The 27,873-nt window shown below is 40.2% G+C and overlaps 1 long non-coding RNA gene across 1 annotated transcript; it reads left to right on the top strand.

The window, feature by feature from the left end:
- The first annotated feature begins 338 nt into the window (after positions 1-338).
- Positions 339-27,873, top strand: LOC148591444 (uncharacterized). The gene is made up of 3 exons (XR_015914076.1): positions 339-412; positions 23,038-23,269; positions 27,830-27,873. It is a non-coding gene; the product is annotated as an uncharacterized LOC148591444 (long non-coding RNA).

Raw genomic sequence — 27,873 nt, 5'->3', positions numbered from 1 at the left:
TTCAACCCAACTATTTCAACACTGTGACATTTCTAACTTTGGAGGCCGAAATCTTTACTTCCACACACCCTTTTAGCAGTTCTGCAAAAATACCCATCTGCTTTCAAGTAGCTGTGCACTGATGGGTCTGACGGGGAGAGGGAAGGAAGCAGAGAGACGCTGTTTGGGAGGGAGGTCCCGGCCTCCACCTGGGCACCGGCATGCGGCGGTTGAGCCATGGAGGAAGGGGGATGGGAAGGATGGAGCGCACTGACGGCGGCTGCAGAACGGGCGGCTTCCTGCGCTCCTATCGCAGTTCGGGAGCTGCACGGCGCCTGCGCGGCATAGGGAGCCCATAGGGGGAAGGGAAGGGTGGGGCCTGGCCTTGTGTTTTGAACGGCTCGGTGCAGATGGCTCATTATTTGGCAGGAAGGTAAGGAGGCCTTCATCCTGGCGGCGGAGCTTGCGTAGCAAGAGGGGGAACCAAATGTGGCAGAGGCGAGCAGGCGGTAGTGAGGGCGATGGCGGAGCGGGGCAAACGAGGCGAGAGGTGGAGTCGTCGTCGCTGCTGCTGAGGAGCTGAGCGACTTAGTGAGGCAGAGGTCCTGCGGCAGTGACCGCAGCGCAGCACACCCCACTGGCAGGTGAGGAGCGGAGCTGGGGCATGCAGCCCGTCGCGTCGTCTTTGGCCTAGCCCAATACCGGGCAGAGTCGAAGGGAGTCGCTGTCGGGGAAATCTCAGCCAGCTCACTCCCCTCCTCTTCTAGGGCCAACGTTATTTATCCACTCGTGGCGGCCTAGCTCCGTTCCCCTCTCTCCTTTCCCCGCCGGAAGCCGCGGCGCCCCCGGGTTCGTGTCCCTTCCCTTTTGCCCTCCGCGGGAACCAGTGGGGAGGGAGCGCCGAGGGGGCCGGGAGTGCTGATGCCGTCCGCACTTTACCTCCCCGAGCTGTGCTATTGTATGTAGGCTGGGGCCCGCCGAGAGGTTGCCGGCCGATAAGCCGCTTCGCTGGGGGAGGGGGAGGCAAGGGGAGTCATGGCCCTCCCCTTGGGGCGTGAGGGCGGTGTGGCTGGAGGTGGGAGAGCAGCCGTCGGGCTAACACACAGTGCTGCCGGAGATACGTCGCGTGTGCGTGAGTGTCTGTATGTGCGCCCTGCTCGGGCCCCGCCGGCTCCCTTTGTCTGCAGCCGCTTCTCCTTCCTCCCGCCCTATGCTTCTCTCTCCGCCCTCCTCTACTTTCTCTCTCCCTCCATTTTTTCCCCCGCTCTCAGACTCCGAGCGCTGTTGCAGCTGCAGCTTTGTAAATACTGGCCCAACACACGCACACACACGCACGCACACAACATGGCTGACTCTCATTCTGCGTCTCCACCAGGTTCTCTTTCTTCTCTCTCGCTCTCTGCTACTTGAACCGCTCTTCCCCCCATTGAGGCTTTTGTTTCTTTCCCCTCTTCCACTCCCCGCCCCAACACACCTCCCCATTTAAAAAAAAAAAAAAAAAAAAAAAAAAAAAAGGCGGGGGGGTAACGCAATTCACCCTCTTTATTGCACGCATGGTGGGATTTTGAGGGTAAGGATCCCTGTTTCAGAACCTTTCTCTCCTTTCGTTTTGTTGTTTACAACAAAATGAAACCTTAAAAGCTGCTGAGGAGATTGGGGAACCTGGCAAGGCCTGCTGTGGGTCGAAATGCTAAAATGTATCTCTCTCTCTCTCTCCTGGGGGTGGGGCAGATCGGGGGTGTGGGGAGAGGCTGATGCACCAAAGTTCTGCCAGGGATGAAATACTCCTTTACCCAGTCAGAACGTTCTGGGGATGTCGCTTTCATTTTAGGGTGCGGTTCGGTATGAGGTATCAACTCGGCACATTTTTAAGAAGAGACATTATGTAGGTTAAAAGCTGTAGCATAGGCTTTGTGGATTTCCTGGCTTTCCTTATATATCTTTGTATCAGTATCTTAAATAGATCACTGATCATGGGATGCAAAACTGGAGTTAATGCTTGCTAGGTCTCTCTAATCTGGCAGAAAGCCAGCAACAAAATTAATCAAGCTCTGCTATAGTCATCACAAGGGCAAATTAAACAGAAGCATTTTTTTTTTTTTAACTTGTAGAAAAGGCATGGCATCGTGAACTTAAGTGCACTACTGAACTAAAGCAAGACAGCATGTTTCTGACCTCTCCTAACACATGACAAATGTTCAGTTCAACACCCATAACAACATTTGAAGGTAGTTTCTTGGTCATATCTAAAATGATCTGATGTGGAACAGAACTATTTCCAGGTTGTAGCTCTAAGGGTAAATCCTCAAGATGTAAAGGCCACTGCTTTCTAGACATATGTGTTACTGTAATTCATAGTAAATGATTCATTTTCCAAAAATTAATTCAAAGATGCTGTCTTTATTTGGAGCATGTACACATCAATAGCCACAACTTTTGTTACTATTTGAGTAGTGCCTTAAAATAATGCCCTAACTCCATAGTCTTTGGCTGCTTTCCTTTGGGAAGTTTCAAATGGAGAAGCACTGTTGTATATACTGTATATGTAAATAATGTTTTTTTTTTTTTTTTTTTAACTAGGGTAGAAAATGACTTCTATGCTTTGATGCTAAATTAAGTATCATATATTAATACTTTTTAAATCTGTAACTCTCTTTTCTGCTGTTTGTGATCCCTGTTAACAAGTGTTGATTAATTTGAGGTGAGGAGAAAATAAATAGCAATATTGAGTTTACATCAACGTGAAACTTGAGTGGAGTCATCCAAGTTATAGACATTCCAAAATGATCTTATCTACATCATGACTTCTGAGCCAATTGTGCTACTTCTAGATGTAAAAGTCTAATTTGATATGTCGGTAGACTCCTGCATCAGTCTCAGGGTGTGCATGTGTGTGTGTGTTGGTTTGGTTTGTCTTTAATCTCTTAACCACCTATTCAAAAAGGTAATATTGGTAAAACCACTGGAATAGTTTGTCAGTAATAAATGCATTGTTGTTCACTGTTAGAGCAGTCAAATTACTGATCATCTTATTAGAAGTGTGAAATATATTACAGTATGCAGCTCCTCCCCCCGAATAATCCTTTTGATACTTATGCTGGTTCCTCATGGCTCCAGAAATAAAGATAAGCTATTTTACAAAACAAAATTAAAAAAAAATCCATCCACAAGAGCCCATTTGAATAGTGGATTAGAAAAAAAAAATCTTGGTGTTTCTTATTCTAGTACATGGTAGTTTTGCTACTAGAAGTGAATTTTATGGAATAAAATTCACGTTTCATGTTATTAGGTCTACAAAGGTGTATGTGTGGGTTTGTGGGTGTGGGTTTTTTTTTTTCCTTTTTCTTTTTTTTTTTTTTTTTTTTTTTTTTTTTTCTTCCTACCTTGGCTGTGTTAGATGAGTTTGTCAAAAATGAGCATTGTTGATCTTCCTTAGTGTGTCTTGGCAATGTAGTTGAAGAATCTGCCAAATCTTTATGCCTTTGGTGCCACTAAAGTGCTCCACTGTGCTTGTTAGTGTATAATATAAATATATTTGTTAAATCTTCTTTTTCTAAAACTATTCATTTGCTCATATAATGAAGCGAGCTGAGGGGCAACAGCAGAAAGGCTCCAAGAAATGCACAGACACTGGTGGGCTTGCTGGAAGATGTCAGAAATGAACTGGTTTCTTTTCACAATAAATATTTGAAGAACAAATCATGACTAAATGTAGCTCAAATAACATGATTGATATTAAATCAACATTACATGAACTCTTGCTTGGTTTGCTTACTTGGAAACTTTATTGTAATGGTTTCACAAACTGCTGAAATACATATATCTTGTAATGAACTGTGCTAATATCTTCAATTATTGCAAGGTGATTTAGATGTTGTAGGGGTGTGTGTGGTTTTTTTTTTTGTTTGTTTTGTTTTGCTTTTTTTTTTTTTTTTTGGAGGGGGGGAGACTTCTGATATGTGACATTTAAGGTCTGGCTAGACTCTCATCAGTATTTGTGTATCTTAATTTTAAGAGTTACTGTGTGGATTTTGATGTTCTAGTAAATACTTGAACAGAATGGCTGCCGAATTTTAGACCCTTCAATCACAGGTGGTAGTTTGAACAAGACATTTTTTCTCTCTATTGTTACTGTGTTCCACTAATAGTCCAATTGCTTTTATAATGTTGACTTGCCTTGTATAGGGAGAAAATTTCGGTCATGGTGGCTGACTTTCTCATTCCACTTGCTGTATTTGAAGTTATCTCTGTATTTTTATTGCTCCTGCTTCTGTGATAGCTCTACACAGGTTCTATTCCCTGGTCCTGTTGAAGCTGGTCTACCCTTGTATCCTATTTCAGTTAGTGTCTTGGGTTCAATCCATGCACTTTTATTTCTTTGGTGAGATGAGGTGTGCAGTAACCTGGCTATTCTTAAAACTTGATTCTGGAGCTTTTTTTATTTGCTTGACTAGGTGTCAGAGTCTTTGGGAGCCTGTCTGCTAAAGTTTTCTAAGACTTTGTATTGGCAATTTCAAAAATGCTTTAGAGTGCTCTAGTAAAAAGTGTTGCTTCATTTAGGGTCATTGGATCTTCTGTCTTTCTGCTTCCAGTGTATTTTCTAATGATTCATGGGTAGACTTTAATCCTGAGTTCCTAACCTTGTTGAAGTAACTCTGTATCATTGGGAACTGTCTATTAAGAAGACAGTTCCCTCTGTGTACCTTTTTAAGGCTTTTATTTCTCTCCATGGTGTTGCTGTGTGTGCACATGCATGTATGTTTGTGTTTGGGGGGGGCTGTGGTGCAGATGGGGTGTATCTGTATTACTCGTTTAAATGTATTAAAACAACAAAGCAACACTTAACTAGACAATAACCCCTTACCCTAGGAAACAAAATTGAAAGACTTATTAGACATCAGTCTGGTGTATGTTAAAATCAAATAACTATTTTTGTTGCAGAAATCACTTTCCTAACTTAGTATGCATTTTCCCTGCAAAAGCCCTTCTCTCACCCATTGAACAGAAGTAGCTTAACTCCATGGTGTACTCCCTTGTTTACTGTTAAGATTTTTAAATTTGGAAGTTCCTAGTTTTCTTGTTCTAGTGCAAGTGTTACTGAGCATCATAGAAGAAAGCATGTTCTGGTATAGTGATGTTTCTTGTGAATGCCTTATCAAGTATTAAGGCTTCTAAAGGTAGTACAGTGCTTAAGTCTCTGGTATGCTAAGTACCCATTCTACTCATGAGCGTTGGTCGATGCTCTTCTGTATGTCTCTAACTTTTATTTCTGGTCTTCAACTTGAATAACTCTTGAATAACTTGAATTGTAAAATGCTTGGAGAGTAAGGTGTGTGTGTGGTTTTTTCCCCCTCCCTTAAAGAAGATGCAAAAATGTGATAATGGTTGGCTCACCGTTGATAGAACTGCAGTGATGAGAGATTTGATTAGAGTATATACTGACAGAAGTATTTTCAAAAAAAAAAATTTTTTTTTTCTCATGTGTTGCAAAGACTTTAAAAATGTGGCGCTCCAATGCTTTTGCAGTTAGGGAATCTGCATATGTTTGACATATTTGGAAACTGGAGAGCATTGGGTACTCATGTTTGGCATCTTGTAGATAGGGGAGCATTCCCAAAGACTGGTCTTGATGCCATAGAGTGGGCTGTGCGCTGCTGTAAGTAAGAGGCTAGTCTAGAAGTGGACTAGCATGGAAAGTACTCTTGGTCTGCTGGCTGTGGAGGGCACCTCTCCTATTTTCTGGTATCAGCAGCTGCACATGACATCTTTGCTATTCTGCTCTCCTGTTTTGTTGGTAATAGTATACTTTCCCTTTAGCTGCCGTTTCCAAGGCAGTGAGGACAAGAAAACTCTCTTCTGGTTCATGCACTATCCTAACTGATCATTTTAAAGTGCTTTGGGATTCATTCTTACCCTTAGTTATACTTGTGTTGGCATGTATAGAGAGAAGAGTAAGACAAACTTAGGTTATTTCATATGACTAGGGAATGTTGCTGTAGTAATAATGAATAGAAAGCATCTCTTTTGTTTTTCTTTCACAGCAATAATTTGCCTCAAACATCGGGGAAGTGGGAAGAAGCGTGTTGCATTATGGATAACTTTTTAGTATAGATGTTGATTGAAGAACAGAATTTATATGGATTCATTCCAGGTAATGTTTTCCCCCTTCTCCTCCCAAACTGTATACAACTTAACTGAAGGAGGAAAAGTGGGAGGAAGGAGACTCTTTGCTATGAACAGACATCCTGGTTTTCAGTTGTGCTGAAAATGTAAGGCATAACTAAGTGTTTGTGCTAGTAAATCTAATTCTGTTTAGACCTAAAACTTTCTGCAGCAGTTTTCAAGCTGAAAGGAAGATCATCTACCTATACCTCTTTCTGATAAAACTTCTCACTCTGAAGTCCTATCCTGAAGAATAAACCAGTTTCTTTTCCTTATGTTTCATGCACAATAAGTAATTTAAATTCCTGTTAGCATTCCTGCTTCTATTATCAAATTTTAAGTGCCTTTCCTGTAGGAGAGGAGGTATGGTAGGGAACAGAAGTGATTCCAAGGTGGTCTTCATTCTTAGTTTTGGCTGCTTCTTGTCACTCCCCGCCCCCACTTCTCTGCTGCTACAGGACAAGAGGAAATATTTGAGGCAACTGTTTTTGCTTTCCTGTCAAGGCAGTTACTCAAGGCTAAACATAGGCAGTCCTTCCAGTTTTATAATCTTCTGAAGTACAATTCCAAAATAAAATTATCCTGTTTCTGTGCTGAACTCTCTCACATCTAGGTGTTGGTAAATACTATCAAATAGTGTCCCAGTTCACAGAGGGAGTGGTGTTTTCCAAAGATACCAGGTATTGTGTGTGTGTGTGTGTGTGGTTTTTTTTTTTTTTTTTTTTTTTTTTTTTTTGGGGGGGGGGGACGACTCTAGCAAGGGGCATGAACATCAAATATAATGTGAATTAGTGAGCTACAAGTTGTTTTTGACAGCTCAGCTAAAAAATTCTGTGGCTTAAGCTATTTTTCTAATTTCTAAGCTAAAGATGTTTTTAAACTCATGCAGATATTCTCAGATAACACCTTTTCCTATGATCCACTAAACTTTTCACCAAAACACTTGAAACGGTTCTTTGTCATCTTTGTCATCTTAAATATTAAGATCTTCCGCTTCTCATAATTTTCATGAATATGCAGATATCTATTAGTTTCAGAGCCAGTTCTTTGTGCATTTCTTCTCTAAGGCCTTCTGAGAAGAGCCATCAGTTTCACAGCTTGAGATCTCTTCCCTTCCCCCCTTTTTATTCATCTAAGATGGGTTGTTTGTGTTCCACCAAAAGTCTGAAAGATGTGTATAAATAGAGGAAATGTTAGTGTTGAGAAATATGTAATGTTACAATGCTGAGGGTTTTCCTCTTTTATTGGAGGAGGAAAAAAAAATGTAATAAGCAGTTTTAATTTAAAAAGTTCTTCTCATTGTCCTTGCTGATTCCAGTGTTGGATACACAAATGATTACTATTACAGGTTTCTGAATTATTTTCTCTAGAGCTTAACTACTTGTCTTCAAATAATGCCTTTTAAGAATTGTTTTTCACTGACCCTCTAAACTTATCCAAAAAACCTAGCAGAGTCAGCTGTAGTTAGAGCTCCTAAGATAGTGTTAAACTCTGTTTTCGGTGCCTGGCTGTTACTACATTTTATATCTTTGAAAGCTAATGCTATTCACTGTTTAAGGTTGATAGTCTCTTTAGGTTGAGATTTCTATTAACGTCATAGACGATGAATATTCTGCTTTTTTTGAATGGAAAAATATCAGATCGCATTGGTTAGTGCCCTTGGTAAGAGAGCACTTGGCTTGTACTTTTTTTGCAGCAAATGCTTTTGCTCAAGTGATTTACTTTCCCAATGTAAATAGTTACTTGAATGTTTTTACATCAAAAACTACTTTGAATCTAAGCTATAATGACTGGAGGTGAAGAAAATAGATAAGTCAAATTCACTTCACTGACTGGTTACTCAAGACACAAGTAAAAGGCAAGAAGTCATTTCCCAGAGTGCTGTGGGTGTGTGTGTGTTGGGTTTTTGTTTGTTTGTGTGTTTTTCCTAATCATATAAGGGCAGGGTAAAACTTGCTTATGGACATGAGTAGTCAATTAAAATCAGTGGCTATATATAATCAGGTCTGTAGGGAGAACAGAACTTCTCTATGCTTTGGATAGAGGTTTTGGATCTTTGTACTGGTGTCAGGCATCAGTTTGCAAAACGTTAATCTTTCTGTTTCTGGATGATAATTTTTAGTGACATTGTCCATTTTCTTGTGGCTAGATGTGGGGTGACATTGTCCATTTTCTTGTGGCTAGATGTAGGGTGACAACTTAAAGTCCCTTGCTAAAAATGGTATTGAGAGCAAGGTTTGGTTCACATTCTCAGTCAGAACAATGATGCAACTGGGCCTGGCCTGCAGAAGATGAGTACACCCATGCGTTGCCTCTCAAAGCACATGATAGGGGAGGGTAGTGTGAAGTGAAGACTTCACACTAACCTCTCTCAGACCTTACCTGCTTCCAGCCCATGCTGGAACCAAAGCGGGAAAAACTTTAAGAATTAGAAATTAAAGACAAAGATGGCAATAGTCACTAAAAATCTCCCAACCTAGTAGACAATAGTATAAAAACCCCTAACAAGCAAAAGGAGGAGGGAAGACCTCTTGGAGAGGTCTTTCCAGAGAACCTCTCCTAGACCAGTCCACTGGATATTTCTCCCTTACCTACTCCCTTGGGATGCTGGGTCTGGTGAGAGAGAAAACTCTATTCTTGAACATATAGCTATGCATACTCTTTGTTAATCTTGTATTTAGTAGTTATCCTGTTCTTGTGTATGTATCTGTATAGGCCCTTTACTAATATGACTTGTGCAGACAATCCATATCTGTGATATCTAAAGAACTCGACTATTTTGGATAATTCTGTTGTTTCAATAAACCTCACTATTCGCGTCTCACCAATAAGACTGAATTAGCCTTGGTTGGCAAGCAATTCCATTACCATGTTAGTTTGATAGTTGGACATGATAATGACTTTGTGGCCATGAGACTGAATGATAAGCAGTGTGAGGTAGTGTTAGCTATATGGCAGTCCTTTAGGATTGCGGATAGTGCTAGCTGCACGGAGGCCCAAATACTGTCCACTCTTTTGCCAGGTCAGTGCTACAGCATGCCCCGCTTGATCATGTGACACTAGAGTATACTTATTCAGTGTTAATTTATTCCGATTCCTTTTCTTCCCCCCACCATCTGACTTGAGAATTAAGTTTTTACCAGTGGAGAGGCTGTCAGTATTTGGGTAGGATGGACCAAACTATTGCCTGTAATAAAACTATCCACCAGCAACTTGGTTGCTGTGGTGTTGATTATGGGAATAGTTTAAGCATGTGTGTCTCAAAGCTATGAGTAAATGGGCTCATAGGACAACTTGTTACCTTCTTGTTTGAATACAGAACTAATGCTGTGTAATTGATTTCCCCCCCCCCCTCCAAACTCCACTCTCCTTTAAATATTTTGTGGGGCTTTATTTTTAGGTGCCCAAGAACTTTGTCAGTATTTTCATTGGTTATTTAGATTGAGCTTCAGACCAAACAAATTTTGATCTTCTAATCTATGCTGTGAATAGTAGTTTTTCATGATAAGAATTTTGAATCTGCTTTTAAATCTGCTTTTTTTTTTTTCCTGTAGTGCAACTTAATGTATATTATTGTTACTATTGGTGTATAATTATTTGGCTTAGTGTCCAAAATGATGTTTTTAGTGTCTTCTGACAGATTGATTTCTGTCCCTTTTCCCCAACTTGGTGTTCTGCTGCTGTTTATCTTAAAGACAAATAATGATTGTTGCAGTATATTGAGAGTTAGCTATAAAGCAGCTGCAGTAATTGGGTATAGACTTTAACTAAGAGTTTTTAAAGCATGACTTGTCACCTCCGAATGTGGGAAATGGAAAATTTTCTTTATTGTGGCCCTTGATGAATACAGTTCTAGAAGCCTGCTGCATTAGAAGTTTTGTTTCAAGTGTGTCTTACAAAAAATAAATTACCTCATGTTCTTAAGGTTGGTTTAGGAAAATATTTTGATTATGCTTATTTTCTATTTAGTGTTGCAGTGAGAAGTCACTGCATCAATGAAAGATCCAGTCAGCCTGTGGAAGAGCTGTGAACCCAAGAATTTGGTGGTAACCTAACAGCAGGGATGTGTCTTGGGCTGTCTCTTCTGGAATGATTAGGTGATCCTTTAGATTTTGAAGTAATGTTTCTCAGACTTATGCAAGAGCAATTAAACTTAGTCCTGACAAGACTGACTACTCAAGTGTCATGTATGAGGTGACAGGAAATGAAATGTTTTCCCCCCTCTAATTCCCGAGATCTGTCCTCACCACTCTTATCAAACCAATCTGTAAATTTGCTTGCAACTAAAATAGTCAACTCTATCTGTGAGAGAATAAGGACAAAATCATTGCATTATGCTACTTAAAGTTAACTTGCATTTACCACAGAATGGTATTAAACACATGGCTTGTAATAAGCTATTGCTATCATGTTTTGGGTAGTGATTATCTTTGTGCGCGTATTCTTGGGCTCGGATGAGGAGGAGGAGGAGGATGTTACTTTTTAATAAGGAGAAGTTAAGCTACTTCATGTTTGCTGGGATGCAAAAGTGTGCCATGTAAGGCAGTTGCACTGCATCAGGTGACCTATGACACTTTACCCTGGTGCCTGTGTGTGTTCTTGCCTTGTGGTTAAATGCAAGGTAATTTGAAGAAGACTGCACAATTAAAAGTGTGTTAAGGTTACCTTTGGATTTCTGAGCCCTTAAAGGGTAAAAGGGATTCAGGGAAGGTTCTCTTGGATTTGAATCTTACTATATCTTTCAAAGGTATAGTAAATATCTTTAAACTATTGATGAAAGCATTGCCTTTGTAGGAATAAGGAATAGGAGGAAAGGTTGGCCAGGGATGAAAGTAATAATGCTGATTGCTTGATGGATAAAAGGATTTTCTGAGGCCAACCATTAGAGGTTAACAAGGAACACTTGGTGAGATATAAGCAGCACCTGGGAAGGTGGTGGTAAAGGTAGAGAGGTGAGGATATAAGGATCACCTGGAAGACTGCTAGGAAGGAGAAGGGAGAGAAACCCTGGATGGAGAAGAGGCAGTGGGGCTTCTAGGTTGTTGCCTGCTCCTCTCTGTTTTCCCACAAACATGGAGTATTATGCATTTATGAAATGATCAGCCAGTACGTTGGAAGATATACAAGGCTTACTCAGTGTGTAGCTTTGCATTACCCATAAAAATATGTGGTTGCTTTAATAAATGATCGTGCTTCAAATAATCCTGGTGTGTTTTGTAAAGTCACAGGAGGAATTGTAGTGAGGGGATGAATAGAAATGAATATTCCCCAAGAAGTGTTGAACTCTACCACTGGTTTTAAAGCTAGTTGACTAAACTGTTATTGGTGTTTATAATGGTTTCATAGTAAAAGGGTAGAAAAAAATACGGAAACCAAACTGCAGAATTCCTAATCTTTGTTCTGTTGGCATAGAAAAATCACTTTGGAATAAACAAAAGGGTTCTTGTTTGTTCATCCTGTATGAAGGAGGTGTAGTATACAGCTCTAACTTTTTAAAAAGGCACTCTGCATATGTTTTTAGTGTTCTGGTATTAAAGGTGTGCATAACTGCAATAATTGACTAAATATTTTTGCAGAATTAGTGTAACTGTCAGAATGACTGAAAGGCTTGTGCATAGATAAATGTTTCACAAGATCCTAACAGCTGCTGGAAGTAAATAAAGCAGAAGTTGGAGTTATTTAAAAACCGATGTATACATGCATATGGAACTTAAAATTTTATGTTGACAAGAGTATATTGTTTTCAATTAAACTTTTGTAAGCTCAATTGGCACCATCCCACTAATCCTCCTGCAGCCTGTTTCCTATTCAGTGTAACAGCCAATGCTTGTTTTTAATACTAACCTTGGGATCTGATTTTTTTTTTTTTTTTTTTTTTTTTTTTTTTTTTTAGATTTTTGTGTTGAATTTCAGTATGTGTTGAATTTCAGTATGTGTTTTCAGGGCTAACATGTGAAGCAAGGAATTCATCAGAGGACAAGAATATGGCAAAATGTCATTCAGTCCCATGGCTGAGTATTATTGAATCTTATTGTGATGTTGTTAAAGATTGGTAGAAGACTGCAATTGGTGTTAGTGAACTACAAGCTGCTGTAGGAAGGAAGGAAACATAATCACCTTCAGATTGTCACTAAAGTAGCAGTTGAGGAACTCAATCCTGTTTTAGGATTTAGGTGGTTTACTGGATTTAATTGTAAAAGAGATCCCAGAGCAGAAAGAGGAAAGGCACTGTGGATTCTAAAGGTAAAGAAATGTGCCTTTTTTACAAATAATGGTGGCAACAGCAGTGACTAGGAGCTGGTCAAAAATTGTATTGCTATAAGATTGAGGATTAAAAGTGATGTTTTTTTTTTCATTTTGGAGTTAATATGGTATGCTAGGGGCATGGTGTAGTGGGTGAGAAAGACTTTGAAAGAAGCCATAAAAGAATCCTGTGGTTGTGGGGGTGGGGAATAGTGCTGTGAGTCTGTATACAGTTCTGCTCAGGTTGAAAACTACTTTGTATTTAAACTTGGAAGCGCTTGTTTACTGTTGCTTTTGTCTGTGCAAGATAAGCCTTTAAGTGTTGCACCTTGTGAAGGAACTGACTCAGTCTGGGGTGCAGAGTGAGACAACTTTATTTCCAAACCAACTTCTTTTTATACTTTCTTAACACAAGTGTTGCAAAGCTTACAACCAATCAGTATCTTGCCACCTGTGCGATTGTCTTGGCTTTGTTTCTTTTCTTCTGACAAGACATTCCTCACACGGGGCAGGGGGAGGTGTTTTGCAGTCCTCCTCCTTTTTCGGCTCTGTCCCCCATCTGCTGAGAAGACTGACATCCTTGTGGTTAACTATCTGCTAACAAGGTACTATTGTCTTTGAACGAGCCTCCACATTTAAGATTTGCATCTCTCATTCTGGATGTATGCTTTAAGGTATTTGGAGTTAACTTCTAGGAATATTTCAGCCAAAATTGCTTAACTGTCTTCATAATGATACAAGTAGAAAAAAATAGTTTTGCTTATTTTTTTTCAAGGGAAAGAGGCTATAGCCTTCTGGATCCAATACCTCATCTTTTTAAAGCAGAACGATGAAACTCAAGTGTATGCATCTTTGATACAGACATAGTTTCTTTTTACTTATGAAAGCCTCTTCAACTCTGGACAGACACAGGGAAATTGTTTTTCACATGTTCTTAGCCAAGACCCACTGGGGTTTGGCAGCAAAGCTCGCTGAAGTCCACCCCCTATCCTTTTTATCTAACAGTGTGTGGGCTGAGTAGAATTGTAACCATAACTAGGCGTGACGTGTTGTGCTGCTGAAGACCAGAAATACATATTTTGTGCTTTATGCTGCTCTTGCATGATTTGGGCATTGCCTGAAATGCAGAGATTTTTTTCAGAAGGGATGATTAATAGTCCTTCGTGATGAGCAACCTTCAGTGAGAAACTAGACACCACAGAGGAGCACGTGTTTCAGCTAGATATGCAAGAAGCTGTGGGTTTGGGAAAAATTGCTGCAGTGATCCCCAAGGGAATATTGGTATGAAGAATTGACACGTAGAAAAATTGGGAGAGTGATGGGGGCTGGTCACGGTAAAATGGCTGGAAGAGTCTTAAAGGGTTGGAAACTGAAGTCTGGAAAGGTGCAATATAACAAGAGTTTTTGTGTAGGTGGTGTCTGGGGAAACAAGGTCTTAAACCAAGCTTAGAAAGAAATGAAAGGCTTATTTTGCTTGAACTCAGTATTCTGGAGTAGCTGGTAGCTTGGGTAGCTATGGCTTGACAACAAATGCCTTTGGCAGGTCAAGAGACCTAGCCAGTCTGGGAAGAAAACTGGTGTGTAATGTATGTGGGTAGAGCCAGGCAAGCTAGGTTCTGCCAGTGGCAGGGATGTAGCCTGACAGCCTTGATGGAAACACTTGATTGCATTCCAAAGCTCTGTGATGAACACTGAGGGAAGGCTGCACGCCCTTATGGATTTAGAATGTGAACTATGTATGCAGTATTAATTGATGTGTTTATTGTGTGTGCGTTGAGGCTTATCCTGCCTCCAAGACTGTCATCCAAATATTTAAAATACTGTGGACTGTTAGAAGAGCAGAGCTCTAAAGAACTTAAGAAAAATTACTCATTTTTATGTTCAAAGCAGCATGTGATTAGAGTGAATTAAATGTAATGAGTGTAAAACTGTCTTCAATATTTATTTAATTCTTATTTAATAATACTGTATTGTGTGGAAAGCGCTAAGGGTTCTATTGTGGGTGGATGTGGTTTTTTCTTCAAGTTTGCAATGATCTAGTGATCTAGCTACATACTTTAGAGCAACAGAAAAATTTCCCAGAAACTTCAAACTTCTGTAGAATAAAACACCTTTACACAGAAAAATAAGACCTTTAAAATAATCTTTTAAAAGGTCTTCCCTTCTGAAATTATCAAGGAATGTGTGTATGTAAAGAGATGGAATTTAAAATAAAAATTTATGGATTTGGATTTTTGAATTATACTGTTAAATGTAGTTTTTGGTTAAAAGTCAAATATGCTATTTTCAGGATGCCCTGTACTGTATGTTGTTGCTTTGCTTTGTTACTCTGCATGTTTTTTGAAAGGATGATTTTATATTTTAATTTTTTTTTAATACTGCAAAATACAAAAGCGAAGTAAAATCCAAACAATTTGGTTGTTATGATGGAGTTTGAAAAGTGTAGGCTTTGGCAGTTCATATTGCAGTTTGGTAATAGCTTGATCTTGGAATGTGTTTTATAGGTTTCATAGTAGCATTAAAAAAAAGCTTAGAGTAAAAAGGTGAAGGGAAAACTACCTTTTGTTCTAATGTATATGTTGTGAGCTTCTTTACTGGACAGCTTTGATCAAAAGACACAGTGAACAGTATCACACAGCCAAGGTCAGATGGCTTCCAGCGGGAGTATGCTAGTGGGGAAGTGAGGATAGGAAATGATCCCGGAGTGTCCTCTTTCACCCCTCCTGGGAAACCTGCAGGCTCGGTTACTTCCCTGAAATGCCTGTACGCCAATGCACAAAGCATGGGGAATAAGCAGGACGAACTGGAGCTCTGTGTGCGGTCCCAGCATCATGATCTCATTGGAATCACAGAGACGTGGTGGGATAGCTCACACGACTGGAGCGCTGCCATGGAAGGCTATGTGCTCTTTAGGAAGGACAGGCTGGGAAGGCGAGGTGGTGGAGTTGCTCTTTATGTGAGAGAGCAACTGGAATGCATGGAGCTCAACCTGGGAGTGGATGATGAGTGAGTTGAGAGCTTGTGGGTAAGAGTTAAAGGGCAGGCTAATGTGGGAGACACTATGGTGGGTGTCTGCTACAGGCCACCTGACCAAGACAAGGAGGTTGATGAGGCCTTCTATAGTCAGCTGGATATTGCCTCACAGGCCCTGGTTCTCATGGGGAACTTCAACCACCCTGACATCAACTGGATGGACAACACAGCCAGGCACAAACAGTCCTGGAGGTTCCTGCAGTGCGTTGATAACTTTTTGACGCAGGTTGTGGAGGAGCCGACGAGGAGAGGTGGGCTACTGGACATGGTACTAACAAATAGAGAGGGACTTGTAGGAGATGTGAAGGTGGGGGGTAGCCTCAGCTGCAGTGACCATGAGTTGGTGGAGTTCAGGATCCAACGAGGAGGAGGCAGGGCTGTAAGTAGCCTTGCAACCATGGATTTCAGGAGGGCCAACTTTAGCCTCTTCACAGACCTCCTCGGAAGAATCCCATGGGCTAGAGCTCTAGAAGGAAGGGGGGCCCAAGAGAGCTGGTTAGTTTTCAAGCGGCACTTCCTCCACGCCCAGCAACAGTGCATCCCTGTGTGTAAGAAGTCAGGCAGAGGGGGCAGGAGACCTGCGTGGATGAGCAAGGAGCTTGTGGCAATGCTCAAGCAGAAGGCGACGGTGTACAGAATGTGGAAAAAAGGGCAGGCCCCCTGGGAGAAATACAGGAACGTAGTCAGGGAATGCAGAGATGTGACAAGGAAAGCTAAGGCACTGTTGGAACGCAATCTGGCAAGGGACGTTAAAAATAACAAGAAAAACTTCTTCAAATATATTAACAGCAAAAGGAAGATCAGGGAAAACGTGGGTCCACTCGTGAACGGAATGGGCACCCTGGTTACAAATAACACAGAAAAAGCAGAGTTGCTGCATGCCTTCTTTGCTTCGGTGTTTACCAAGGGGGGCCCTTGAGAGCCCCAGGCCTAAGGGACAAGAGAAGAAGCCTGGAGAGAGGGAGACTTGCCATGGGTAGAGGAAGATTGGGTTAGAGAGCTCCTAAGGAAACTAGATACCCACAAATCCATGGGCCCTGATGGGATGCACCCCGGAGTTCTGCGTGACCTGGTGGATGTCATAGCTAAGCTGCTCTCTATCATCTTTGAAAGATCCTGGAGAACGGGGGAGGTGCCAGAGGACTGGAAGAAGGCCAATGTCATGCCAGTCTTCAAAAAAGGCAAGAAGGAGGACCCAGGAAACTACAGGCCAGTGAGCCTCACCTCCGTCACCAGAAAAGTGATGGAATGACTCATCCTGGCTCTTGTTTCCAGGCACATGGAGGACAAGAAGGTGCTCAAGAAGGTGCCAGAGGGACCTGGACAGACTGGACAACTGGGCGGTGAAAAACCTCATGCAATTCAACAAGGCCAAGTGCAAGGTCCTGCACCTGGGGAGGAATAACCCCAGACACCAGTACAGGCTGGGGACTGATCTTCTGGAGAGCAGCTCTGCAGAGAGGGGCCTGGGTGTCATGGTGGATGATAAGTTGACCATGAGGCAACAGTGTGCCCTTGTGGCCAAGCAGACCAATGGGATCCTGGGGTGCATTAGGAAGAGCATCTCCAGCAGGTCGAGGGAGGTGATGCTGCCCCTCTACTCAGCCCTGGTGAGGCTGCATCTGGAGTATTGTGTCCAGTTCTGGGCCCCACAGTACAAGAGGGATGTGGAGCTGCTGGAGAGAGTCCAGTGCAGGGCTACAAGGATGATCAGGGGCCTGGAACATCTGCCCTATGAGGAAAGGCTGAGGGAGCTGGGCCTGTTCAGCCTGGAGAAGAGAAGGCTGAGAGGGGATCTAATCAGTGTATATAAGTACCTCAAGGGAGGCAGTGAGGAGGATGGTGCTGGCCTCTTTTCAGTGGTGGCCACTGACAGAACTAGAGGTAATGGCCACAAACTGAAGCACCAAAAGTTCCACAGGAACTTAAGGAAAAATTTCTTGACAGTGAGGGTGACGGAGCACTGGAACAGGCTGCCCAGAGAGGTTGTGGAGTCTCCTTCTCTGGAGATCTTCAAAACCCGCTTGGACGTAGTCCTGTGCCACGTGCTCTAGGTGACCCTGCGTGTGCAGGGGGGTTGGACTAGATGACCTCTAGAGGTCCCTTTCAACCTTATGCATTCTATGAATGCAATGCTATTCTTGAGAATCCTTTTCAATTACATATATTGTATGTCACTTTTGGAAGCCGCCCCTTTTTCAGGGTAGAATGCTACATTCCTGTTGGCTAGGAATTTCCCCTGTGTTCAAAAGGCTAATAAAGTCTCAAACAAGTGAGATGTGGGGGAGGTGATATCAGTGATCAGAATGTTTGAAATCTTCCTTCGATTTCGGGAAGATTTAGGAGTGCTTGGGCGGGGGGGGGGGGAAAAACTCCTTGGTATGCCTGTAAAATAGGAGTTCAGTTCTATATATGTGAACTTTCAGATTTTTTTTTTTTTTAAATATCTGGGGAGACTTTGCTTCCTTCAATGCTTAACTTCTAAGCAGCAACATTTCAGTAATGAATTTTGTCAAGGAAGCAGTAGTCAGAACCATTCACTGCGTTCTTGGGCTGGAAAGCGTTTGGGAAATAACACATTTCGTGATAATTTATCACATGTGTATTTTACTTAAAGAATAAGATGCATACTTTGTGAATGTTTGAGACAAAACCTACCCTTCAATAATGTAGGGTGCTTAGAATTAACTTCCTAAATTGGATCTCTCTCCCACTAATCCCAGGTTGCTGAAGGAACAGATGCCAGTGAAATATGTTTTTTTTTTTTTTTTTTTTTTTTTTTTTTTTTTTTGCTTTTGATAAATAAAGCTACAGAACCAGTGAAATTACTGTGTCTATACAGTAACTGACACTTTTTTTCCTGTGGATTGGAAATGAGGGGATAGAACATTATATATGAAGATGTTAAAAATAGTTCTTTAATGATAAATCACAGCTTTTATAGTTTTTAAGGAGGAAAAAAAAAGACTTAATTCTGTCCACATGATAATATCTTAACTTTATGCTTTTATATAAGAACTTATCTGGAGGAAAAGTCATTTTTGTATGCGAGATGCCTAGGAGACTGAATATGGAAATATATCAGCCTAATTTGTTTTAATAATAGAGATGCCTCTGCATTAATCTGTTTTAACTTCTAGTACATGTTTTTTTTTTTTTTTTTGATGGCTTTGGTAGGAAAAAAATACATACCTTTAGTTAAATAGTCAGACAAACTAATTGCTTTTTATTATTTCTTCAAATGCTTTTTAAACTTTGAATATTCTTTTACTGTTTAATGGGCAGCTTTCAGGAAAGATGGAGCATGGAAAAAATGTTTTGTTTAAATGTTTTTTTTTTTTTAACATCAGTCTCATTCTCATGACTTCTTGGCTATGGATGTCTAAAGCTTGCTCTTATATAGTAGAAATCCTTTCAAAAACTGCAGATCACCAAATACCTACTTAATTGCTAGTGTTCCTAGTTTTAGTTTTTCATTTTGTTTGGCTGTCTCTTGCTCTTTGTTCCTGGGTGTATTTGTCTACGTTAACATTTCCAGGAATTAGTGGATATGATTAATGGAAGAACTAGCAAAGTGTTAGAAGGTATAAATGCAATTTCCTGTGTAATATCTATATCATACCTCAAGGCATTTCCATGTACATTTTGCTCTCCAATAAGGCATGAATATAAGGTGCACAGTCTCCCACTGCTGGGACGCTAGTTAGGAAGGTTCCTCTGTGTTTGACCATTAGATGACACTTCTGTCAAAATTTACAGCAACTTCTAGGGCTGCTGTCAGGAAGAAGGAAGTGCAAAGGAGCCTGTGCCAGCACTGATTGATGGGTTAGAGAGAGCCTTTTCCTGCTAGCTCACTAAAGGAGACAGTAAAATAATCCAGAGGGGCAACAACCACTGGGCTTCAGTTAATTTTTATTAACCCTCGCAAGATCTTTGCGATAACATCCACCGTGAACTGATGCGACTTATAGGGATGGGTTTATCAATTAGTAAATAGCAACTAGCACAACTAAATGGAGTATGCTGCTTGCCCGGGGCGGGGGGGGAGCAATATACATACATATATATTAAAAATATATATATATATAAAATGCTATAGTGTTACTTCTCGCTGAATGTGCAAGGGCCTCTCACCCTTATAAGGAGTTACCTTAGCCCACCTCCCAGGTAAGGGAAGGGGAGAGATCTTCACGGTCCAGCCGGAGGAGTTGGTCAGGTGTTGTTTCCGATCCCTGCTTAACTTGATAGTGCTAGACCCTGTCCTTTATACCCTTAGGGGAGACATACATGACTGTGCTATGGTCATCCTTATGAGGGGATCCTTCCAGAATCTTCAGGTGAGATAAATAAGAGTATTTGCTCTTTGCACTGTCAGCAAGATGTGTTTTGGTCCCTTATCGAGTGTTGTGCCAGTGTATTAGTTCTTTAGCCAGTTGGGGATTGTTTGCAAATTTTAGTGAAGTGAGACTACCCTGCTTCCACAAGACTTTCTGCTTTCCTACCTTCCTGCTGGGGACAGTACCTAAAGTTTCCCCACTGTTTTTTCTGCCACATCAGCAGAGTTGGTGCATTTCAGCAGTTTTAGTTGTTAACTCTTTACTCACCCTTCACTCCACCCCATGACCAGTCACAGCCACACATCTCCATCACTGTGCCCCTATGGACATTCACAGGCCTGATCGCAGTCTATTTGTTGCAAAGGTTGGCAAGCCACCTGGAGAGAGCTTATCCTTATCTTAACAGACAAGGTATTTGGGATTACTCACTTTATGCATTGCCTTCTCATGTTTAAAATAAGGCTGATGAGGAATAACCAGGTCAGTAACTGCAACACCCATCTAGTCAGTCCGAGTTGCTTTAGCACAAAGGTGACCCAAGACACTGGGTTCCAGTCAATCATGGAGAAGTCAAAAGGGGATATCACAATCTTCACCTTCTCAAGCTCTTGTGATGATTGGCTTAATGCTTTCTAGGCATCCTGAATTGTGAAAGAGGCATTTTCTATAGTGACACAACGTTCTCCCAGCATCTTATTAAGGATTCCACATACTCCTTGTTCCTTTAGTAACAGTACGTCCAGCACCAACCTGTTATGTAGCATCAGCTTTACAGTATGTTGTAGTTGTTGATCTGATGCTTCAAACCCAGACACAGTCCAAGTGGCTATGGTGGAGACCTGATAGATTAATGCCTCAATCTGGATGTCATACGAGATAAATAATTTAGGCCAGGCAAGATAAGCTTCCACTACGGGCAGTGGAAGGCATTTGCCTCACAATGAGAGCGATGGTTAGTTCAGTGAAAGGTGTAACTGCCATATTTTGTAGGACACACAGTCGGGACAGCGTAGGTACAGCGCAGTCCTTGGTGTTCCAAGGGTAATAAGTGCAAATGCATTATATTATCAGAGCAAAACCACCGAGTGTAGTATGGAGCTGGGTATAAATCGTTGTGGTGGGATTTACCAGTTTGGGCTATGCCATAATTAGTTAGGTTACTTGGAGGGCTGCTAACATTGACGGTAAGTCTATGTGAGAAGGGATCTAAAGACAAATACCCACTACAGATGCACATGTCCCGGAGGAATTGGCGCAAGGCCAGGACCACCCAGACTTCTGGGGAAAAATCATTCCATGACTGCTTGGTACAATTGAAAACCTTTTGGCAAGTAAGATGTTGGTCAATGGATCTTTTAGATAGGGAGTCAGTGTCCCAGCAAATCAGGGTATCACAGTGCCAAGTGAGTTTGTGTTTGCGCTCACTGTTTAGTTGCCATCTAATATTCTCATCAAGTGGGGAACGACTGTGCCAAAGGGACTGTGCATGTAGTTTGGGGAGAGACTGTATACAATTTAGAGGAAGATTCTTTAGTTTGGCAGGTATTTGTTGGATTATCTGGGATCTAGAAGTACCAGGTGGCATTCAAATCGTAATTGTAGCAACGTGCAAGCACAGTGCCAATAACTAGTGATTCTGCATGCTTAGCTTCGAGTGCATAATTATCTTTTGAATTAGTGATCTTGAGGTGTTCTGTCAGATTAAAAGGAATTCCCTCAAAGATAATACCCCTACCCACAGCTTGTGGATAGTCAAAGCACAGCAATTGATTTGTAAGGTTCCAGATACCCACAAAACCCTGGACTAACTGCCTTGCGAGATTACTAGCATCTTCCAATGGGTGTAAGGAATAGGGATATCGGCTAAAAGTAGTGGTATTAAAGTGGTGCAGAAGGTAAGAACAGAGAGCTACTAAACAGAGTGTGCCAATAAGGCAAGGTGATATGGCAGCACAGGCCATTACTTTTGAACCACAATTTGGGTTTGCGCACTCTTAATTCTTATGAGAAATACGAGCACAATAATAATAAAAAGAACAAGGGCCGGTGTATATTCAAGATCTACATAATCTACAGTAGATCTGCAGTTCAGACATAGCGCTTTCATCTAGCATCTTGAGGGTCACTGTAAGAGAAAAAAAAAATTGTCTCGGTGGGGTGTGGCCAAACAGGTTACCCCATTTAGAAAGAAAGAAAGAAAGGAGAAAAAAACAAACAAACAAACAAACAAAAAAGCCAGCATTCATCATGCGCTAATTTTGTACTACTGTTATCAGTAGCTTCCCAGGTGTGTAGGCATGATTCATAAGCCTAGCAGAATCAAAAATAACTTTCTTGTAACATCTTTTACAGTAGTATCTCCATTAGCAGTTTGGGTGGCTGTGACTGATTAATCAGGGGATGACTGCTACTCCTACTAATAGGCACTTCCTCCCATGTGAAGTCCTTAGGGGTACTACATAATCAGTTTGCCACAGTTGTTTTGCCTCTATTAATGTGGAGGGATGGCTGTTGTTCAGGGTGGTTCTTCCGCAGCCTCAATTGGCACGCAGTAATAACTTTCCTTGCAATAGCCAAATGTATAGGACATCCTTGCATAGTGCTTTCTTTCACTAAATCCTTCTCTCCTGTATGTCCTCTCAGGCTTTCTCCGTTTGTTTCATCTATAACCACCTCTGTTTTGATTTCATGTCATGTTGTTAACACTTTACTTGCCCATCAAGCATGATTACAGCAGTCACCTTTCTTAAGGAAACCAGGCTAGAAGGATGAACTTACCTAACCTATTTTAGTTACCGGTGGCATAGAAATGAAATTAATTGATTAATCTTTTTTTTTTGTGTGTGTGTGTATGTGTGTGTGTTTGTTTTGACTTATTTGTAGAGAAGGAATTCTCTTATGTGGTTCTGTTAAGTAGTTGATTTGTGCTTTACCTCTGATGAAGGTAGTGCAGTTCTCTTTGGTTTGGGGCAGAAACTAAGCTGTTTTTCCTATGTACTTCTATTTGTGGATAACCTTATCTGGTAGATTTAATTACTTTCCTGTGGTTTTTTTTTTTTTTTTTTTAACAGTATTAGTAAATACTGTATTTAATATTTACAGCCCTAGTATTTGTCTGGTGGTCATCTTGCTTACCTGCCCTCTCTTTGCAGACTGTGTTCAGAATAACAGAATATGAAGTGACATCTCATTGAGCCCGAAAGCAAAAATATTTTGTTTCAATTTAATGCTTATCTTAACCAAGTCTCAAATCAGTCTGTCTATACTTTGTTTTGCTTTTCAGAGTATTATAATTCAAAGTGCTGCTTCTACATTTGATGAAGAACAGAACAAATTCATGGTTGGATGGTGGATTAATAGGTAGTTGTCCTCTCCTAAGAGCAAGAAGATTACTTTGGGAGTTGGGAAGAACTAGATTTTCACCCTAGTCCAGCAGCTTTGCTGCTCACTTATACACAGATGAATGAAGACCCCATTTGGAAAATCAACAGGTCAGCGGTCCAGAGCTGATGCAGGTGAGGTGGTGTGTTTTGTGGGTTGGTATAGTGTGTGTGTTGTTTTGTGTGTTTTTATTATTATCATTATTTTAATTAAAAAGGCATGCATAAGCTTAATTCAGCAGTACAGATTTAGCTAAAAAGTATTTAATAGTTTATAATATTAAAGTCTTAGTAGAACTGTAATTTAAGTGCAGTCCTAAAAAGGAAGGAAAACTGTGTGTGGTAAAAGTAGAGTGATATTTGGGGGGAAGATTGTTCTTTTGTTCGTTCCAGAAGTGTTGGCTGAATAAACATTCAGTAGTGTGCTCCCTATATGAGTATTGAGTAATGTGTTCCCTATATGTTTATAAGTTGCTGTAAAACTTTTTATGTTTTGGTAGAAGCAGATTACCTAGTAATTGTAGAAGAGCATCTCTTAAACAGTTTGGAAAGGTTTTTCTGAATTTGTAGTAAAAACCTTTGCACACACAGTGTTCCCTAAATTGAAATAGGTTAGTCAAAGTATTTTTGAAGTGATTCTTTATTCAAGGAAAGCCAAAATAGGAGTAACTACTCAACTGGTTATGACTGGTTCTGCAAATTCTACATTTTACTGCTTGATAGACTAATGAATCTCAGATAATCCTTATTAAAAAGTGCACAAGACTGTCAGCACTGACAAAGAATCAAGTAACCAACCAAAAATTGCTCTGTAGGCTGATATTTGGTCCTATATAAGGTAAGGCAGAGTATTTTAGCTGTGTGTCCTGCTAGGACTAGTATGCAGGATAAGGACTAGAAATTATCATTTGTAAGTCAAGAATTCTACTGGTATTTGAGGGACAAAAATGTTAAAAACTAATGTTGTTCATTCTTCTCTTTAGTTGTTTGCTTTTTGGTTGAGCTTATCTGAGAAATATAATTTACTCTTATTGTTTTTTTTATATGAATATCTCATAAAACTGAGAAAGCTCAGTTAATTATTAAAAATACATAGGCAATATTTCATTCTGGTGCTTTCAATTACTTCCCCAGTTCATTCAGAAGTGAAGTCAGTGACAAGAAGATTTTATTCAGAAGCATTTTGGTAACTTTTTAAAAACTATTTTTACCTGTGACTAGCTTGCATTAAAGTGACTTTGAAACTGCTAGATTTTTCAGACGACTGACAACAAAGATAACTCTTGGAAATATTTTTAATAGATGGTTTCAAAGGAGACACCCAGTGCAAAATTTAGATATTTGCTTCAGTGACTTCATTCAGCCAATTCATGAGTCATCTTTCCTCTTGATACCACTAGAATATCTATGTAAGGAAAAGATTTAATCCTTAATAGAAAAGAAAGGAACACAAGCTTTGACCTGCCACTTTATTCCAATATTGTTACTTCTAAGCCTCATTTGAGTACTGTGATAGTTCAAATAAAAATCCAAGAATCTAATTATGATATGCAATAAGCAGTAACTCAAAAGCCCGAATATGACATTTCATAATGTGAAACTTATGTAGAGAGTACTTTTTGCTCTGTGTGTGTGTGTTGTTTGTTTGTTTTTTTTCTTTTCTTTTTTTTTTTTTTTTTTTTTTGTCCCTGCCCTACATTGCTTGCTTTTATAGATACATACTAGGAAATAGTGCAACAGGTCAGAAGTTAAGCCAGCTGCTGTATGTGTGACATCATGACATTGTCTCTCTAGGTAGAGCATGATAGCCTTCCCTGTTAGAGAGGAATGTACTTCTTCCTGCTGCCGCTGCACCCTTTCCCCCTACCCCCCCCTCCATTAATACCATCTAATATAATTGGCTGTAAGATGAATTGTGATTACCTTCCTTGTATTTATGTTTAGCTTTTTTGGTTTTTAGTAGTGTGGTGTCTCTTTAAATAAAGAAAGCTAGAAGCATTAAGTAGCATACAGCATACTTGGTTATGTAGTTGTTTTTTTAACTTTAAAAGCAAGTAATTTTTTTTTTTTTAACTGTCTACTGTCCCTATTAATTCTGACTCACTCCCAGATGTGATTTGGTTAAGATTGTAGTGAAATCTTTCAGCAGACTCAGGAATTCATTTTACCACTATGCTTCTGGTCTCTTTTGATTAAAAGACCTCTCCTCCCTAAACCCTTTAAGCTGATATGGAGCAATATTAGGTCTATTAGGTTGTGAACAAACGCATCTACATCTTTCTTGGCTCCATAAAAGTAATTTTGAAATAGCCACTGTGCCAAGAATAATGTGATTATATGATTTTTTTTCTTGCAGCAGCCTCTGCTACACAAGTGTGCAGTTTGTCAGTTTCCCAAATTAAAAAAAAATGCCTTTGCTTATCTGTAATTATGATAGCTATTGTTTTAAAGCATTGATCTCTTTTTAGATCCTTTTTATAATGAATGGGGGAAAAAAAGCAGTTTGAGACAGCTCTGGTATGCTCCTATTGTTTTACCCAGATATCATAGTTTCTCTGTGGCTGAAAAGAGATCAGGCAGGGTAACCTGGTGTAGCATGTGTGTGTAGCTACTATATCCAAGCAACTGCTAAATCAAGCTCTTTATATGTGCTTGAACTCTGTAAGCACATTGTTTCTAATGTGTGTTTTTATCATACTTTGTCATGCATGCTTTTTATCATACTTTTGATTTCAAAATCCTTGCTGGTAAATGATTGCAAGGATTTTACTAGTGTACTGCTTGAGTATATCTTGTTCGCAGTAATGAAGATATCTTAGCACCCCCCCCCCCTTGAAGTTTAGAAACTACTCAGAAGTCTATGTGGATGTTCTTGCATTTGGGCTCTACAAATAATTTGTAGAGTTATTATGGCTTTCAAATTAAAATAGAGAATTTTATTGCTGAAGTAATTCACTTAAAGGAAGATTGAGACAGGCAGATCATCAGGTAATTATGGTTTTGTCCTTACTGTATAAGGATAAAACAAAAGATGTTAAATGTAAGGATGTTGTGTTCTTCCATTTCTTTGTCTATAGCTGCTGTAAGGAAGAGAAATGTTTGGTGAACTCCTGTTAAAATTTCAGAGCATGTCTAGGTACATGAAGTGCTATACAGCTCAGGACCTTGACCCAAGATGAGCTTAAAAAGAGTTTGCATTTCTTTGGGATATTAATATATTTAGGCAATACAAAATATGAATATGAACTGTGGCCAATAGGCTTGTAGGGAGTCCTAGGACTGGTTTGTTCTAGGATCTTCATGTACCTTGCTGTCATTTCTTCTCATAAGTAGCTTATGTTCATGTTAAATACCAACAGCAGCCAGTTGTTTTAATTGATTTTTTTTTTTTTTTTTTTCTTCTTCATTTAGAGCTCAGTACATGAGCAAGCAAGTTATCCTAATCAGGAACTGTTAGGCTAGTTTTTGACTGACAGCAAAAAAAGATAACCAGAAGTCACCTCTTAAAATAGCTTGAGCTTTGTTGTAAACATTTGGTAGTTTGTGACATGTCATTTCACGCATAAAGGTCTTGGTCAAGAAATTCTGCACATAACTAAACATCATAGTAAGATAACTGGCTGTAGAGCTTGGATCCTACCGAAAGTAAGAGGTGTGTCCAAGGTTAGTGAGTCGTTGAAGAGGGCTGACGCCCATTCCCAGCAGTTTGTACAGCTTCTCTGTGATTCTTGCAGCCTCTGTAGTAGGGTTTTTGTTTCTCCTCTCTTCTGTATTTCTGCAGAGGGGTGTGTGTGTGTGCATGTCGGAAAGCTTTTTGCTTATGACCTCTCATTCCCTATATGATGTTCATAGAGGACTTGAGCAGAGGACAGGAAAAACAAGTTCTGTGCTGAATCACTGCAGAATCTGTGGATGTTATCTATAGACTGTTCTAACCACTTAAACTGATTTAGCTAAATTTTTACTTTATCAACCAATAAAATGTGAAATGTGTACTCATGTTCATACAAGACTGTTCCTTTATTGTGGGAGAACAGATTTTTTTTTTTTTTAAAGAACTATTTTTAGATGTTGTTTTTCCTCATGTACCAAAGTGGTGCCTAATGATGCAATTGGAAAGCTTATTTAGTAGTAACAGTCAAGTTTCAAAGTCTATTTGGTTTCTAGTCAATTTACCTCCCCCCTGCCCCAAAGTGTAGGGTGTGTGTGTGGTGATTGGTTGGTGTTGTGGGGGTGTGTGTGTTGTTGTGTGTGTGTGTGTTTTTTTTTTTTTTTTTTTTTTTTTTTCTCCTTAATATATAAAAAGATACCCTTACTCTGTGTTGGACTTGGGCATGTGTGCACCCACCTACCATTCTTGGACAAGCAGTTGCACAGCCACTTGGTTTACTTGACTGACACAGCAGGTTATCTAGAGCAAAGACTGTCCTCAATCCCCTTTGAGCTTTATTTGCAGCAGCAGTGTTCAGTCACTCCATGCTCAGGGAAGGCCCTGAGTTCCATGGCTGCGTTGCCCCTACCCTGCTGGCCCTCCAGACTTTTCCTGTTGTAGGGATTCTTTGATCAGTCACAACATGAAGTGTCCAAATCTTTTACATTTTGATGTTCAAAATGAGAACTGTTCTGTAAGATTTTAATAGTTTTTTCAATCTATCTATATATAGGTTTTCAATATTTCCATTATTTATATTGTAGGTCATGCAGGAGTATCTGCCAGCATGATCAAGAAAAGAACTTCC

Source organism: Tinamus guttatus, unplaced genomic scaffold, assembly GCF_059628265.1.
Source record: "Tinamus guttatus ecotype Peru unplaced genomic scaffold, ASM5962826v1 Tinamus_guttatus_pri_ptg000815l, whole genome shotgun sequence".
NCBI lineage: Eukaryota > Metazoa > Chordata > Aves > Tinamiformes > Tinamidae > Tinamus > Tinamus guttatus.
This window is presented reverse-complemented; position numbering and strand designations above follow the sequence as displayed.